The following is a 17310-nucleotide window of genomic DNA, read 5'->3' on the forward strand; positions in this document are numbered from 1 at the left end:
ACCTCACTGGAGTGGTTACACTTGGGTCACATTTTATTCTTCACAACCATGAGGGCTAGAGACTTAATCTGAAATGAAAGCTGAGATTCTGGAGAACAAGATGGCAGCTAAAAAGAAAAAAAATCTGGTCAACAACCCAATATGACCTGGCCCAATTCATGCTCTAGACATGCTTAAACTGTGGAAAGGTTTCCTAGCCTCTCTGTTACTCACTCTGTGTTTGGAATTTTGCAGGCATCACGCTATTGAACAGTGCGGCTCTTAGGAAGGACGTGGATATGCAAAAACAATACAAGACTGAATTTCAGGTTATTGCATCTGACACCATTGCAGAGAAGGCCTCTGCACTCCATGCTGGTGAATCGCTGAAGGCCAGTTTCCTGTGTGGTTTAGTTGAAATGAATGGATCTGCTGTATATTTAAGTGACACCAGGAAATCCAGACATCAGGCCCGAGTTACTCTCCAATACAAAATGACAATGAGGTCTGAGCATCTGACAATGAGCCATTTAGGACAGCAAGTTACTTATCCTGCTGTATTCGACCAAGGCAAAGCCACCCATGTGGTCACAGCTGTTCTGTATGGGGCTCAGGCTTTCTTTGTGTTTGATCGGGAAGTTTCTTCTTCTGAAAGTGTAGAAGAGATACAAGGAAAGATTAAACTTACTATAGAAAAAACAGCAAAGATTTCAGAAGAAGATGGAGAGTCCAAAATGGAGGATAAGGAAATAGAAAATACTGACAAAATCACTTGTACGTTCTATGGTGACTTTGGTCTTGAGAACAATCCAGTTACTTATCAAGATGCTGTAAAAGTTTATTCCACCCTCCCCAAGCTGCTGGGAGACAATGGGGAGAAGTCCGTTCCAGTGACAGTCTGGCTGTATCCACTCATCAAGCAAGATTCCAGAAGCACTCAGCTGATATGTGAGATCGGCGTCAGGCTGATTTCTAATGTTGAAGCTGTCATGGAGCACCTCACAGAACTAGACGTGCGGTGCAATGACATGATGAAGGACAGAACTGCCACAACTTTCCCTGAAATCAAGAGGAAAGTCCAGCAATTCCAAGCTCTGTGTAATCAGTACAGACAGGCTTTCCAGTGACAGCTATCGGAACTCTTACCCTGTATCCGTGGAGGAGGAGCAGAGGAAGGGGCCCTGGTGGACATTTTAAGCAGCAAAGAACAATCACCATTCAGTACTCAGCAACTCAATGAATATCTGGATAAAAAGATGCAAGAGATGAATTTTGTGAAAACATACCTCACTTTTCTAAATGACATGGATATTATCTCTTCCAATACTGAATTAAACCAGGTATTATTTAACCCTATGCATAAATATGTTGTCTCCTTTACATTTACTTCATTAGATGAAGAGGAGCCATATTTATCAATTTTAAATGTCTGGCTTCAATCCCAAAATGTGGAGAAAACTCATGATCCAGAATCAGCCAGTTCTCCCTATGAGAAATCAAACTCCAAACAGTGGTTTGTGGATGAAGAGATAAGAAGAAAAGCATGCATATTTGCAAAGTCCTTCTTAGAATTTACCAACATCAATAAATCTCAAGAAAAGACCCGGTTCATTGTGGCCTCTGTTCCAGATGAGGACCATCCAGGAGCTTCCATTTACCTGTATGGAGATGGAGAGCTGGTCAGCACCAATTTCGAGCCTCCATCAAAACCTCTTCCTCCTCTGATTGAGGGAATCAAACATGACCATGTGCAGCTCACATTTAAGCCATCAGACTCTGGAAGGGCTGCGATATCTGGCTACAGGGTGGAGTACAGAATTGTAGGGCACAAGAACTGGATGGCTGTGGATGTAAATAACAAACAAGAGACATTCACAGTAACAGGGCTACGTCCAAATACCGAGTACCAGTTCCGATACGCTGCAGTGAGCAAACCAGGGCTCAGCGAACGCAGCGACGTGAGTGATCCTGTGAAGACCCTTCCTACCTGCCCTCCTGGGAAGCCTGGAAAAAATACTGTAGGTTCATCAGCCATTACACTCACCTGGGAGTGTCCAACTGTGGTTGGAGAAGGAGTCAGTATAAGGGAGTATAAGGTGGAATATAAAGAGGAGTCCAGAGATACGAGTCAGGAGGAGAAAGGCAAATGGCTGGAACGAAGGACAGGAGAGAGAACTGGATCTTGTAACATTGATGGACTGAGGCCTGAGACTCCCTACAGATTCCGGGTGTCAGCTGTGTGTGCGGACGGGGCTGTGAGTGCCCCAAGTGAGGAGAGTTTGATCTCAACGCTAAAGAAAGGTAAACATTTAAGTAAATCTGCGTATTATTCCCTCAACTACAGCCCTCTCGTGCCTGGAGCTACTGGATCAGGTAAGGGATACCTTATGAAGGGCATGAATCTAAATTATCCTGGGTGTATAATGCAGGCTCAGCTTCCATTCAAATAATGACTACAATTAGAAATAAAATCCTAGCTTCTTGTTAAATACCCGAGCTGGTTCCTATGCGTGGACTGGGTGGCTGAGGTGATCGATGCCCCAGACTCCGGGCACAGAGTGGATCAACACAAGAACGGCCATATTGGGTCAGACCAAAGGTCCATCTAGGCCAGTATCCTGTCTTCCAACAGTGCCCAGTGCCAGGTGCTCAAGAGGGAATGAACAAAACAGGCAGTTATCAAGTGATCCATCCTGTCATCCACCCCCAGCTTCTGGCAAACAGAGGCTAGGGACACCCAGAGCATGGGGTTACATCCCTGCCCATCCTGGCTAATAGCCATTGACCTCCATGAACTTGGTGAATTGTCTTTTGAATCCAGTTATAATTTTGGCCTGCACAACATCCCCAGCAAGGAGTTCCACAGGTTGTGTGTTGTGTGAAGAAACACGTCCTTTTGTTTGTTTTAAACCTGCTGCCTATTAATGTCATTAGGTGACCCCTGGTTCTTTTGTTATGAGAAGGAGTAAATAACACTTCCTTATTTACTTTCTCCACACCAGTCATGATTTTATAGACCTCTATCATATCCCCCCTTAGTCGTCTCTTTTCCAACCTGAATAGTCCCGTCTTTTTAATCTCTCCTTATGTGGAAGCTGTTCCATACACTAATTATTTTTCTTGTCCTTCTCTGCACCTTTTCCAATTCTTTATATATCTTTTCAAGACAGAGTGACCAGAACTGCACACAGTATTCAAGGTGTGAGCACACCAGGGTTTTATATAATGGCATTAGGATCTCTACTGTCTTATTATCTATCCCTTTCCTAATTGTTACTAACAGTCTGTTAGCTATTTACTGCCACAGCACATTGAGTGGATGTTTTCAGAGAACTCTCCACAGTGACTCCAAGATCTCATACTTGAGTGGGAACAGCTAATATAGGCCCCATCATTTTGTATGCATAGTTGGGATTATGTTTTCCAATGTGCATTACTTTGCATTTATCAACATTGAACTGCCATTTTGTTGCCCAGTCACCCAGTTCTGTGAGATCCCTTTGTAGCTCTTCGCAGTCTGCTTCAGACTTAACTATCTTGAGTAATTTTGTATTATCTGCAAATTTTGCCACCTCACTGTTTTCCAGATCATTTATGAATATGTTGAATAGCCCTGGTCCCAGTACAGATCCTTAGGGAAACCACTGTTTACCTCTCTCCATTCTGAAAACTGACCTTTTATTCCTACCCTTTGTTCCCTATCTCTTAACCAGTTACTAATCTATGAGAGAACCTTCCCTCTTATCCCATGACTGCTTACTTTGCTTAAGAGCCTTTGGTGAGGAACTTTGTCAAAGGCTTTCTGAAAGTCCAAGTACACTATAGCCACTGGATCAGCCCTGTCCACACAGCTGACCCCCTCCAAAAATTCTAATAGATTGGTGAGGCATGATAGCCCTTTACATAAGTCATGTTGACATTTTTCCCAATAAATTGTGTTTATCTATGAATCTGATCATTCTCTTCTCTACTAAAGTTTCAACTAGGGCTGTCAATTAATTGCAGTTAACTCAGTGATTAACTCAAAACAAATGAATCACGATTTAAAAAATTAATTGCGAATAATCACAGTTTTGATTGCACTGTTAGTACTAATTGGTGTTACATTTTCTTGAATAATCAATTCTTTTGCAACAACCAAGAAACGCTCTACACGTTTTAGCATAATGTCTCTCTTCAGTATGTGTTACTATTAAAGCAAACAACTGCAGTGTCCATGCAGCATCAGTCAGGTGTGCCGTGACTCCAAGATAGCTGTGATTGCTCAAAGGTGTCCAATGATCACCAGTCAAAACAACAGCTAGTGCATTTTCAAAAGCTCCAACTTAGTCTTCCCTCCGCAGGACTCTCTCTCATATTTGTCCACATCCTTTCTGTAGTGGGGGGACCAGAACTGGACGCAATACTCTAGATGTGGCCTCACCAGTGGCGAATAGAGGAGAATAATCACTTCCCTCGATCTGCTGGCAATGCTCCTACTAATAGAGCCCAATATGCCGTTGGCCTTTTGTCATAAATATAAAGGGAAGGGTAAACCCCTTTAAAATCCCTCCTGGCCAGAGGAAAAAATCCTCTCCCCTGTAAAGGGTTAAGAAGCTAAAGGTAACCTCGCTGGCACCTGACCAAAATGACCAATGAGGAGACAAGATACTTTCAAAAGCTGGGAGGAGGGAGAGAAACAAAGGGTCTCTCTCTGTCTGTATGCTGCTTTTGCTGGGGATAGAACAGGAATAGAGTCTTAGAACTTTTAGTAAGTAATCTAGCTAGGTATGTGTTAGATTATGATTTCTTTAAATGGCTGGGAAAAGAACTGTGCTGAATAGAATGACTATTTCTGTCTGTGTGTCTTTTTTGTAACTTAAGGTTTTGCCTAGAGGGAGATATCAGGGTGATTGAAGTCCCCCATTAGAATCAGGGCCTGTGATCTGGAAACTTCAGTTAGTTGTCCGAAGAAAGCCTCGTCTACCTCCTCCTCCTGGTCTGGTGGTCTGTAGCAGACACCCACCACAACATCACCCTTGTTGCTCTCGCCTCTAAACTTAACCCAAAGACTCCTCAACAGGCTTTTCTCCAGTTTCTTACTGGAGCTCTGAGCAGTCATACTGCTCTCTTACATACAGTGCAACTCCACCACCTTTCTTCCCATAACTGTCCTTCCTGAACAGTTTATACCCATCCATGACAGTGCTCCAGTCATGTGAACTGTCCCACCAAGTTTCTGTTATTCCAATCACATCATAGTTCCTTGATTGTGCCAGGACTTCCAATTCTTCCTGCTTGTTTCCCAGGCTTGATGTGCTGGTCAACGACTGTGTGCTTGTTTAGGGTGCGGTAGTCAAAACACATCTATGATTCTATGATTCTATGATCCTGCCGCTTCCAAGGTGACTCTGCCTGCCCGAAACATGTCCTTGCCCCAGCCCAGCTCTGCCTCAACCCCTCCTGCCTCAGCTCCCACCCTCACAGCCCCCTGCCCCCACAAACCAGCTCCAGAGCATATACCCTGCTACCCTCTCCTGTCTCAGCTCTGAGCCCCTCTAGTCCCTGCGCCAACTCCCAACCTTCATTCCACCTCGGAGTTCTGTATTTCCAGGGTTCAGAGGTTGAGGTTTATCGACCACCCTCTTCCGGGAAGGTCACAAGGCAGCACTAGGCAACCCTAATTCTGCATGAACAAAACCCTCACCTGGAAAGCTATGTTCAGTGCTAGTCAGCCCATCTCTAAAAGGACAAGGAAACATGGGGGATTTGTGGTGGGAAGCAGGAATGATGACAGCCACTGAAAAACGGTCATATGAAGACAGGTTGATGAGGTGGATTAATAAGGAGATGAAAAAACAAGGGAGATGATCCAGGAAAAGATCAGAGTAAATGGCTTAGAGAAGGTAGGCCAGGCACTTACAGTTATACTAATAATTAAAACATAATCCAATTATTAATAATTAATTAATCCTTAATAAATACCTCGCTCTCATATAGCCTTTTTCATTAGTAGATGTTAGGATATAGATATTCAGGCCTGTCTGCAAAGGCCTGTACTTTAAGAATTTAGGGGTATTCTTATCACTTGGCTAGTTCTAGAGGTATAAAAGAAAGAATCAAAATCACTGTCTGCCGGTGTAAGGGCCTTCTCTTACTGTGACAGTCTGAGGCCCTGTTCTTAGGCTAAGGCCTTTGGCTAAGCAGCAGAGGCAGCCATAAGCTGGGAAGCGACCGGTCACCTCCTCACATCCCAAACTAGTCACACTGAAAGAAGGTGCTATTGGGCTGTTAGGAATACAATCCTGTCCTGATAATTCCTATCACCTCCAGAGAAAGGGAAGTGCCTAGAAAATGTAAAAGGAAACTTAGTTTGATAGCATCCTGTCTGGCAAGAACTCACTTATCAATAGCTGGGATGTGAAATCCTCACTTCTGTATTGTTTTGTCATTAGAGTTCCCACTTTGCTATTGTTTGTCTGTATAATCTCTGTCTGGTTCTGTGATTGTTTCTGTCTGCTGTATAATTAATTTTGCTGGGTGTAATCTAATTAAGGTGGTGGGATATAATTGGTTAGCTAATCATGTTACAATATGTTAGGATTGGTTAGTTAAATTTCAGTAGAATGATTGGTTAAGGTATAGCTAAGAATATTACTATATAAATTAGGGGCAAACAGGAAGTAAGTTGGGATTCGAAAATAAGGAAAAAGGAACTTGTATTTAAGCTTGCTGGAAGTTCACCCCAATAAACATCGAATTGTTTGCACCTTCGGACTTCGGGTATTGTTGCTCTCTGTTCATGCAAGAAGGACCAGGGAAGTGGGAGAGTGAAGGAATAAGCTCTCTAACAGTAGATTTCAAATCACTTTCTAAAGGTGATCAGTGTCATAATTACAGTCCTGGGATTTCAATCTGCTGAAGGGCTGAGTGCCTTTGGCAAGGTGCCAGACCCCTCAGTACTCAGCCCCTCACAAGTCCAGATTCCCCTAAATACCGCAGAACTTCGTTTAGGTCCCATTTGCACAGGAGTAAGTATACTTAAATATGCAAACACAGAGCTAATCTCATTACCATCATTGCTTCCTTCTTCCCTTGTTTTACCTTTTTCTTGTAGTATTTCTGTATTTCTTTCAGCAGCTTTTCTTCCTGTTCTGCCTCTCTGGCTTTTTGAGCTTCTGACAGCGTTTCTAAAGCTCGATAAACAGTCTCGCCTAGTTTTAGATGTATTTCCTTTATTCCCTCTGGCCTTGACTTTAAGCCTTCCTTTATATTTTTATATTTCTCCTTGAAGTGATGTATCATATCTTTTACCTTTTCTTCCTCTTTTCTCTGTATTTTTTCTCAAGTGCCCTCTCCTGTTGTCCAATCTTCTCTTTGGCATATTTGTACATCTCATTGCTGTAAGATCGGCCTCCATTCCCCTGCACCATTTCCTCAATCACTTTCCTCAGTTCATTAATCTGCTCATCCCTTTCTGTGCCAGTTGCTTTATTGTTGAAAGCGCAGCATCGGTTCCCACAAACTTTAATCAACTTCTGAAGATCTTGGTTATCCAAGTCTCTTATATAATCATTCAGTGAGTCACCTTCTAAGTCTTCTTTCTGGCTGAATAAGACAACCGTGTACCTCATCGCTTCAGCCCCAAAAATCTCTCGTATTTGCCTGACTGCTGCCTTATCGTCTTCAGTGTAACGGCCCAGCTGTGTAACCAGCACCAGAGCATGGGGGCCTGGGCAGGAGAGCATGATACAGCGAGCCATCTCACAGGCAGATTCTTCATCAGGGGCCTTTGTATCAAAAATATCAGGAGTATCGATAACCACAACCTCCCTCCCATCCCATGTTACCCTCCCTTTAGCACAAGTCTCAGTTACTGACTTTACACTGAGCTTGGACTCAAACTTTCTCTTGCCAAGAATGGTGTTTCGTGTCGCACTTTTCCCAGCTCCACTTTTACCAACGAGGACAATTCTCAGTTCACGTCCTCCAGGGTCTTGACCATCAGCATGTGACTCTGTGGGAAACAAATGAGATTCAGAACATCATTGCACAGGTAATAAGGTAGCGACGGACAGACTGGAGCTGTGAGGATAACTGTTAATGGATACTTCAGCTCAACTCTCTTGCCCCTGTTTTCTGTCAGTGAATTGTGTGCAAACAGACTGATTTTCTTTCATTTTTATTCAGAATTATTCACTGAATGTTTCCTCCAAATATTTTATCTGTAGTTTCTGCTTGTTTTACACGTAGCCCATTGCAACAATTCAATATTCAAAATTTCACTTTCACAGAACACATGAGTAACATGGTATTGTTACCCCTTTTAGCTTGAGTCATTAGCCAAATAGGGTGACCAGACAGCAAGTGTGAAAAATCAGGATGGGGATCAGGGGGGCATGTAATAGGCGCCTATATAAGAAAAAGACCCCAAAATCGGGACTGTCCCTATAAAATCTTGACATCTGGTCACCCTATCGCCAAAGAGCCGTAGGGGTTCTTTCTAGTTGGAGGAGAACCTGATGATGGATTCAAGTATTTTCTTTTATGCAAGCTTGTTTATTTACAAAGAATATGCTCAAGGTCATGTTTCCCTGAACACAGTAGGAATTAAACAAAGGAGACAGTTCATTTGCTCACAGTTGCAAGCCACTTTCCAGTCAGCACTCTGCCTAAAATTATCTCTTAGCGTTCTTAGGGCCATGCTACAAGATGCCTCACTTGTTGTTTCCTGGCATTCTGCTTCCTTTTAGTCTGCCTCTGGCTGCTTCTGACCCACACAGACACACACAGCTGCAACCAAACCAGATCCCAGCCTCTGTGCTTGTATTCTGGGGTGTAGTCTCTGGGGGTAACTTCCATTGTTCCAATGATCACTAAAGAAAGGGTATTTAATTGTTCCCTTATTTAGCCTGAGTGGAAGTTAGCTAGCATGCTCCTGAGCTTCAATGAGGTTTCATCAAACCAACAGCATGACAATCCCCCACATCACAGCTCCTTTCACCACCTTAATGGAGTTCAAAATGGTGACACCCTGTATGACTGATCGCAAACAAAAAGAAAAGAAATAATTTACAAATGATGCAAGTTTAACTATTTACGTGGTGGTTTTTCATTAGGATCACAGAATCATAGAATATCAGGGTTGAAAGGGACCTCAGGAGGTCATCTAGTCCAACTCCCTGCTCAAAGCAGAACCAATCCCCAACTAAATCATCCCAGCCAGGGCTTTGTCAAGCCTGACCTTAAAAACCTCAAAGGAAGGAGATTCCACCACCTCCCTAGGTAACGCATTCCAGTGCTTCACCACCCACCTAGTGAAAAAGTTTTCCCTAATATCCAACCTAAACCTCCCCCACTGCAACATGAGACCATTACTCCTTGTTCTGTCATCTGCTACCACTCAGAACAGTCTAGAACCATCTTCTTTGGAATCCCCTTCCAGGTAGTTGAAGGCAGCTATCAAATCCCCCTCATTCTTCTCTTCTGCAGACTAAACGATCCCAGTTCCCTCAGCCTCTCCTCATAAGTCATGTGCTCCAGCCCCCTAATCATTTTTGTTGCCCTCCGCTGGACTCTTTCCAATTTTTCCACATCCTTCTTGTAGTGTGGGGCCCAAAACTGGACACAGTACTCCAGATGAGGCCTCACCAATGCCAAATAGAGGGGAATGATCTCGTCCCTCGATCTGCTGGAAATGCCCCTACTTATACAAACCAAAATGCCGTTAGCCTTCTTGGAAACAAGGGCACACTGTTGACTCATATCCAGCTTCTCGTCCTCTGTAACCCCTAGGTCCTTTTCTGCAGAACTGCTGCCTAGCCATTCAGTCTCCAGCCTGTAGCAGTGCATGGGATTCTTCCGTCCTAAGTGCAGGACTCTGCATTTGTCCTTGTTGAACTTCATCAGATTTCTTTTGGCCCAATCCTCCAATTTGTCTAGGTCCCTCTGTATCCTACCCCCACCCGCCAGCGTATCTACCACTCCTTCCAGTTTAGTGCCATCTGCAAACTTGCTGAGGGTGCAATCCACACCATCCTCCAGATCATTTATGAAGATATTGAACAAAACCAGCCCCAGGACCGACCCTTGGGGCACTCCACTTGATACCAGCTGCCAACTAGAAATGGAGCCATTGATCATTACCCATTGAACCCGACAATCTAGCCAACTTTCTATCCACCTTATAGTCCATTCATCCAGCCCAAACTTCTTTAACTTGCTAGCAAGAATACTGTGGGAGACCGTATCAAAAGCTTTGCTAAAGTCGAGGAATAACATGTCCACTGCTTTCCCCTCATCCACAGAGCCAGTTATCTCGTCATAGAAGGCAATTAGATTAGTCAGGCATGACTTTCCCTTGGTGAATCTGTGCTGACTGTTCCTGATCACTTTTCTCTCCTTAAGTGCTTCAGAATTGATTCCTTGAGGACCTGCTGCATGACTTTTCCAGGGACTGAGGTGAGGCTGACTGGCCTGTAGTTCCCCGGATCTTCCTTGTTCCCTTTTTTAAAGATGGGTACTAGATTAGCTTTTTTCCAGTTATCAGGAACCTCCCCTGATCGCCATGAGTTTTCAGAGATAATGGTCAATGGCTCTGCTATCACATCTGCCAATTCCTTTAGCACCCCCGGACGCAGCGCATCCAGCCCCATGGACTTGTGCTCGTCCAGCTTTTCTAAATAGTCCCGAACCACTTGTTTCTCCACAGAGGCCTGGTCACCTCCTCCCCATGCTGTGCTGCGCAGTTCAGTAGTCTGGGTGCTGACTTTGTGTCATAGATATAAAGGGAAGGGTAAACCCCTTTAAAATCCCACCTGGCCAGAGGAAATCTCCTCTCCCCTGTAAAGGGTTAAGAAGCTAAAGGTAACCTCGCTGGCACCTGACCAAAATGACCAATGAGGAGACAAGATACTTTCAAAAGCTGGGAGGAGGGAGAGAAACAAAGGGTATGTGTGTCTGTCTATATTCTGTCTTTGCTGGGGATAGACCAGGAATGAAGCCTTAGAACTTTTAGTAAGTAATCTAGCTAGGTACGTGTTAGATTATGATTTCTTTAAATGGCTGAGAAAAGTATTGTGCTGAATAGAATAACTATTTCTGTCTGTGTATCTTGTTTCTAACTTAAGGTTTTTGCCTAGAGGGGTGCTCTATGTTTTGAATCTAATTACCCTGTAAGGTATCTACCATCCTGATTTTACAGGGGGATTTTTTTTTTATTTCTATTTACTTCTATTTCTATTAAAAGTCTTTTTGTAAGAAAACTGAATGCTTTTTCATTGTTCTCAGATCCAAAGGTTTGGGACTGTGGTCACCTATGCAAATTGGTGAGGCTTTTTATCCAACATTTCCCTGAAAAGGGGGGTGCAAGTGTTGGGAGGATTGTTCATTGTTCTTAAGATCCAAGGGTCTGGGTCTGTAGTCACCTAGGCAAATTGGTGAGGCTTTTTACCAAACCTTGTCCAGGAAGTGGGGTGCAAGGTTGTGGGAAGTATTTTGGGGGGAAAGACGTGTCCAAACAGCTCTTCCCCAGTAACCAGTATTTGTTTGGTGGTGGTAGCGGCCAATCCAAGGACAAAGGGTGGAATATTTTGTACCTTGGGGAAGTTTTGACCTAAGCTGGTAAAAATAAGCTTAGGAGGTTTTTCTTTCATGCAGGTCCCCACATCTGTACCCTAGAGTTCAGAGTGGGGGAGGAACCTTGACACTTTGTCTGTGAAGACAGAGGCAAAAAAAGCATTGAGTACATTAGCTTTCTCCACATCGTCTGTCACTAGGTTGCCTCCCTCATTCAGTAAGGGGCCCACACTTTCCTTGGCTTTCTTCTTGTTGCTAACATACCTGAAGAAACCCTTCTTGTTACTCCTAACATCTCCTGCTAGCTGCAACTCGAAGTGTGATTTGACCTTCCTAATTTCAGTCCTGCATGCCTGAGCAATATATTTATACTCCTCCCTGGTCATTCGTCCAATCTTTCACTTCTTGTAAGCTTCTTTTTTGTGTTTAAGATCAGCAAGGATTTCACGGTTAAGCCAAGCTGGTCGCCTGCCATATTTACTTTTCTTTCTACACATCGGGATGGTTTGTTCCTGCAACCTCAATAAGGATTCTTTAAAATACTGCCATGAAACCCAAATCTCCTTGGAGAATTCCTTTTATGTCTCTATGTGATTTCCTTTCATCCACCCAGGAGAGGCCTCTTCCAGTGAACCTTGAGCTCTGTCTGTTGTTTCTGTGAAATCTGCTGTCTGGGATAGGCCCTGTCCATTATATTCTATTCTAATTGGGAACTCATTACTATCACAGCTCTTCCAGCCTCAGCTTCCACAGCTACATTCTCAGATAGAACTCAAAAAGATCATCTCCCTTTTTGTTCATCTCCTCATTAAACTGCCTCATCAACCTGTCTTCATATGACCATTTTTCTGTACCTGTCATCATTCCTGCTTCCCAACCCCGAATCCCCCATGTTTCTGTGTCCTTTTAAAGATGGGGTAATTAGCACTGAACATAGTGTTCCAGGTGAGGGTTTTCTTCATGCAGAATTAGAGTTGCCTAGTGCTGCCTTGTGACCTTCCCGGAAGAGGGTGGTAGATAAATCTCAACCTCTGAACCCTGGAAATACAGAACTCCGAGGTGGAATGAAGGTTGGGAGTTGGCGCAGGGACTAGAGGGGCTCAGAGCTGAGACAGGAGAGGGTAGCAGGGTATATGCTCCAGAGCTGGTTTGTGGGGGCGGGGGGCTGTGAGGGTGAGAGCTGAGGCAGGAGGGGTTGAGGCAGAGCTGGGCTGGGGCAAGGATATGTTTTGGGCAGGCAGAGTCACTTTGGAAGCTGCAGGATGGGGGGAGGGCATTGAAGCTGAACAGGGAAGAGGGGGAGTAGTTGCAGGAAGAGGAGCAGCAGTGCAAGTAAGCTGGTCCGCTCCAGTCCTCCATACCAGCAAGCTATTTATAGCCGGTATGGTGTACGGGAAAGTCACTGTACTGCCCCCGGCCCCTCCATGGAGCTGCCTCTCAGTATAACAGGGCTGGGAGCGCTACGGCAGTCGGAGGAGCTGACGGTGTTTTGCTCCTTTCCCCCTCCCAATCTAGGGATAGGAGCAGAACCCCCGCTATTGTCACAGCCTCTGGATTTCTTGTCGGATAAGCCTCAGGCCATTTTGTGAAGTACCCGTAGCTACCAGCAAATATTGATTGCCAGCGTCTGTGTCAGGCAGAGGCCCCAGCAAAAAGACTTGCAGACTGATAGACCTACCCCATTTGTGAGCCTACAAAAATTGGATGAGAAATTTGATGAAAGTATTTACAATGTTCTAAACAGATGTAACAAGAAATGATGATGGGGAAAAGGTACAAAAAAGGGAGACAGAAAAACAAATTGGCCCAAATGAAAAGGCCTCCTGCTAGAGATTCATAGATTCCAAGGCCAGAAGGGACCATTGTGATCGTCTAATCTGATCCCCTTCTGACAGGTAGAGGGCTGGGCTTACCCGTGGTGTCCGCTAGTGGTTAGGTCACTGGGCCTCCACTCACCTCATCTTCAACAACAACTCTTCCCGGCATACCCTCCAGTTGGGTCAACAGTTCATGCCCCTTTCTGGAGTTACAGAGTTCAAAGAAATATACAGAGTCCCAAGGCCCTACCTGTGGTGAGGATGTAAGTCCACGTTCTGACCCCTATAGAAAAGGAGTACTTGTGGCACCTTAGAGACTAACCAATTTATTTGAGCATAAGCTTTCGTGAGCTACAGCTCACTTCATCGGATACAGCAGGAGAGTGAGTTTGTGTGTGGGGGGGTGAGAAAACCTGGATTTGTATTGGAAATGGCCCAACTTGATTATCATACACATTGTAAGGAGAGTGATCACTTTAGATAAGCTATTACCAGCAGGAGAGTGGGGTGGGAGGAGGTATTTTTTCATGCTTTGTGTGTATATAATAAGATCTTCTACACTTTCCATAGTATGCATCCGATGAAGTGAGCTGTAGCTCACGAAAGCTCATGCTCAAATAAATTGGTTAGTCTCTAAGGTGCCACAAGTACTCCTTTTCTTTTTGCGAATACAGACTAACACGGCTGTTACTCTGAAACCTGACCCCTATAGGTGGCTCACCCTTGCCTCGGGGCTTTGAATGTCTCTACTCTCTCCTTACTTCTGAGAGGGCTGCTTCCGAGGGCATAAACCTCCCTTCCCTGCGACAAGGACCTGGGCCCTCTCTCTTCAATGGGCTCCAACCCAGGGCCCTATGAGAGGCAACAGTATCAAGCACCCTGGAGCACCTCAAGGGTGCCTCCTTGGGCCACTTCCTACCATTCGCCTCCCCAAAAAGACTCAAAGTTCAACATAAGAGAGGAGAAATCCAGCTGGGCTCAGCTGGTAGCCTCTTCCTGAGAGCGAAGGCTTCTGCAGTTCCCCCATTCGGGAGCTCTCAGGATAGGTCTGTCCACTTCTGAGCTGTCTGGCTCCCTTTTAAGCTCCTCCTCCAGCAGGAACAGGCTGTGCAGGTGGTGGGGGCAGAGTCACCTGGGCCCAGAACTTCTCCTTAACTCCTTCAGTTCCAGTGTGGAACTATATACCCCATCACACACTGTATAACACAGGCCATAGAATCCTCCCAAAATGATTCCGAGAGCAGATCTTTTAGAAAAACATCCAACCTTGATTTAAAAATTACCAGTGATGGAGAATCAACCGCAACCCTTGGTAAATTGTTCCAATAGTTAATTACGCTCACTGTTAAAAAGTTATGCCTTATTTCCAGCCTGAATATATCTAGCTTCAACTTCCAGCCATTGGATTGTGTTAGACCTTTCTCTGCTAGATTGAAGAACTCATAATTCAATATTGGTTCCCCATGTAGGTATTTATAGACTGTAATCAAGTCACCCATTAACCTTCTCTTTGTTAAGCTAAATAGACAGAGCCCCGTGAGCTTACCACTATAAAGGCATGTTCTCTAATCCTTTAATCATTCTCATGGCTCTTCTCTGAACCCTTTTCCATTTATCAACATATGGACATCGGAACCGGACACAGTATTTTAGCAATGATTGCACCAGAGCCAAATCCACAGGTAAAATAACCTCTCTGCTCCTACTCAAGATTCCCCTGTTTATGTATCCTAGGTTCTAATTAGGAAATTTGGCCATAGTGTCACACTGAGAATCAATCGTGTTCAACTGATTATCCACCAGGACCCACAAATCTTTTTCCGAGAGACACTGTTTTCCAGGATAGAGTCCCCCATCCTGTAACTACAGCTTACCTTCTTTGTTCCTAGAAGTATACATTTGTGTGACACGGTGCTGGCTAGGAAACCCTGAGCCAGCCTTCTGTCACGCCAGCTCCAGCCAGGAAAGGGGAATTGGAGCTGGCTGAGTAAGCCCAGCCCTAAGTGGCAAATAGGGGACAGCTGGCTCTCTTGTTAGCCAGGGACCACATAAAGGCTGGCAGGAAGGAAGGAAAGGGGGGAGGAAAGGGATGAGCCAGGGAGTTAGAGGCCACTCTCCCCTGCTGGCTGCAGAAGCTAGCAGTCCCTGAGGCTATCAGCCTATTGTTGTCTATATTTACAAGTTGGTGGGAACTTGGACTGTAAATAAATAGCACTGGTGATTGCATCAAAGCAGAGGTCTCTGGGTGTAGAAGTGGAAGAAGACAGAGGGGCCCACCTGTGCCCTGTTATGTGTGGGGTCTTGTCCAGGATCCTGAGCCAATGGATGTGGTTGGTGTCCTGGAGATGGAGGAGACACTGCAATGGCTCGTCAAACAGCAGGAGCAGATGCAGAAGGCCCTGCAAGGCTTCCAGCAGCCCCACCAGGCCAAGGGACAGGCCTTGCTAACCTGGCAGGCAGAACAAAAAAGAATCCTACAGGACTTTATAAGAGAGCAGGCCAGCGTGTAGCAGCAACTCCCAATGAATGGTGAGTCCTGCGGTAGGGGATAGCACCCGGCTGCTGGGCTAGAGATTCTGTAAAATGGGCCCTGCAGATGACCCAGATGCCTTCCTTGGTATGTTCGAATGTGTAGCCATGGGTGCTGGATGGGATAGGGAAACCTGGGCCCTACGGCTGTCTCCCTACCTTGTGGGAGAAGCTCAAGTGGCCTATGTGGCCTTGAGTGAGGAACAGACCCGGCATTATGAAATGGTGAGGGTGGCCATTCTAGACAAGGTGGGCCTGTCAGTGGAGAAATAGAGCCAAAAATTCCAGTCTGCCTAATAGACCAGGGCTGTGCGGCCCAGGGCATTCACCCAGAGACTGATGGACTGGGCCACCCTCTGGCTAAGGCCCGAGACTCAAACTGTGGGGGAGATAATGGACACCCTAGTTCTAGAACAATTGCTGCAGGGCCTCCCTGAGAATATCCTAGTTTGGGTTGGGCAACATCAGCCAAGTACGGTCGATGCCGCAGTCAAGCTGACCGAGGAGTGCATGGAGGCAGATGTTCACGAAAGGAAGGGCTGACCCTATAAAGACAGAGTTGGGGAAGAAGCTAAGGGAACCCCTTCAAAGAAGAAGGAGGAACCCCGAGGAGCTCTCAGAAGAGTCAGCGTGATTGTTTGCTGGCAGTGCGGGCGGCCAGGACACAAAAAGGACTGCCCATATATGGAATGTGGGTGGGATGAATGTTTTGGTTGGATGAATGCTTGAGGGTGGACAAGGGGGCAGAGGCTGTACACTGTCCCAGTGAGGGTGGAGATAAAACTCCAAAAGGGCCTGATGGATTCAGCTTCAGCCTGAAAAACAACAAGGAGCCTGGTGGCACCTTAAAGAGTAACAGATTTATTTGGGCATAAGCTTTCGTGGGTAAAAAGCTGGGTAAAAAAACATGAAAACTTATGCCCAGATAAATCTGTTAGTCTTTAAAGTGCCACTAGACTCCTTGTTGTTTTGTGGATACAGACTAACACAGCTATCCCCTGATACTTGACAGCTTCAGGCTGCTCGCTCGTCCAGAGGGGGCTGATAAAACCACACTGGGTGGTCACATAGATGGCCCTGGAGTGTATCCATGGAGACAGGAGATACTTCCCGGTGGCCTAGGTGCCCCAAGAAATGCGGGGCAGCTTTAAATGGAAGTGGGTTGGCATAGTAGAGGGGTTACTGTACCTGTCATAAATATAAAGGGAAGGGTAAACCCCTTTAAAATCCCTCCTGGCCAGAGGAAAAATCCTCTCACCTGTAAAGGGTTAAGAAGCTAAAGGTAACCTCGCTGGCACCTGACCAAAATGACCAATGAGGAGACAAGATACTTTCAAAAGCTGGGAGGAGGGAGAGAAACAAAGGGTCTGTGTCTGTCTGTATGCTGCTTTTGCCGGGGACAGAACAGGAATGGAGTCTTAGAACTTTT

The 17310-nt window shown here is 45.3% G+C and overlaps 1 pseudogene; it reads right to left on the minus strand.

Moving 5' to 3' along the window:
• Positions 1 to 1697: 1697 nt before the first annotated feature.
• On the minus strand, positions 1698 to 12396 carry LOC141981947 (GTPase IMAP family member 7-like; annotated as a pseudogene).
• Positions 12397 to 17310: the final 4914 nt, after the last annotated feature.

The sequence above is a fragment of the Natator depressus genome, chromosome 2 (assembly GCF_965152275.1).
Source record: "Natator depressus isolate rNatDep1 chromosome 2, rNatDep2.hap1, whole genome shotgun sequence".
NCBI classification, from domain to species: domain Eukaryota; kingdom Metazoa; phylum Chordata; order Testudines; family Cheloniidae; genus Natator; species Natator depressus.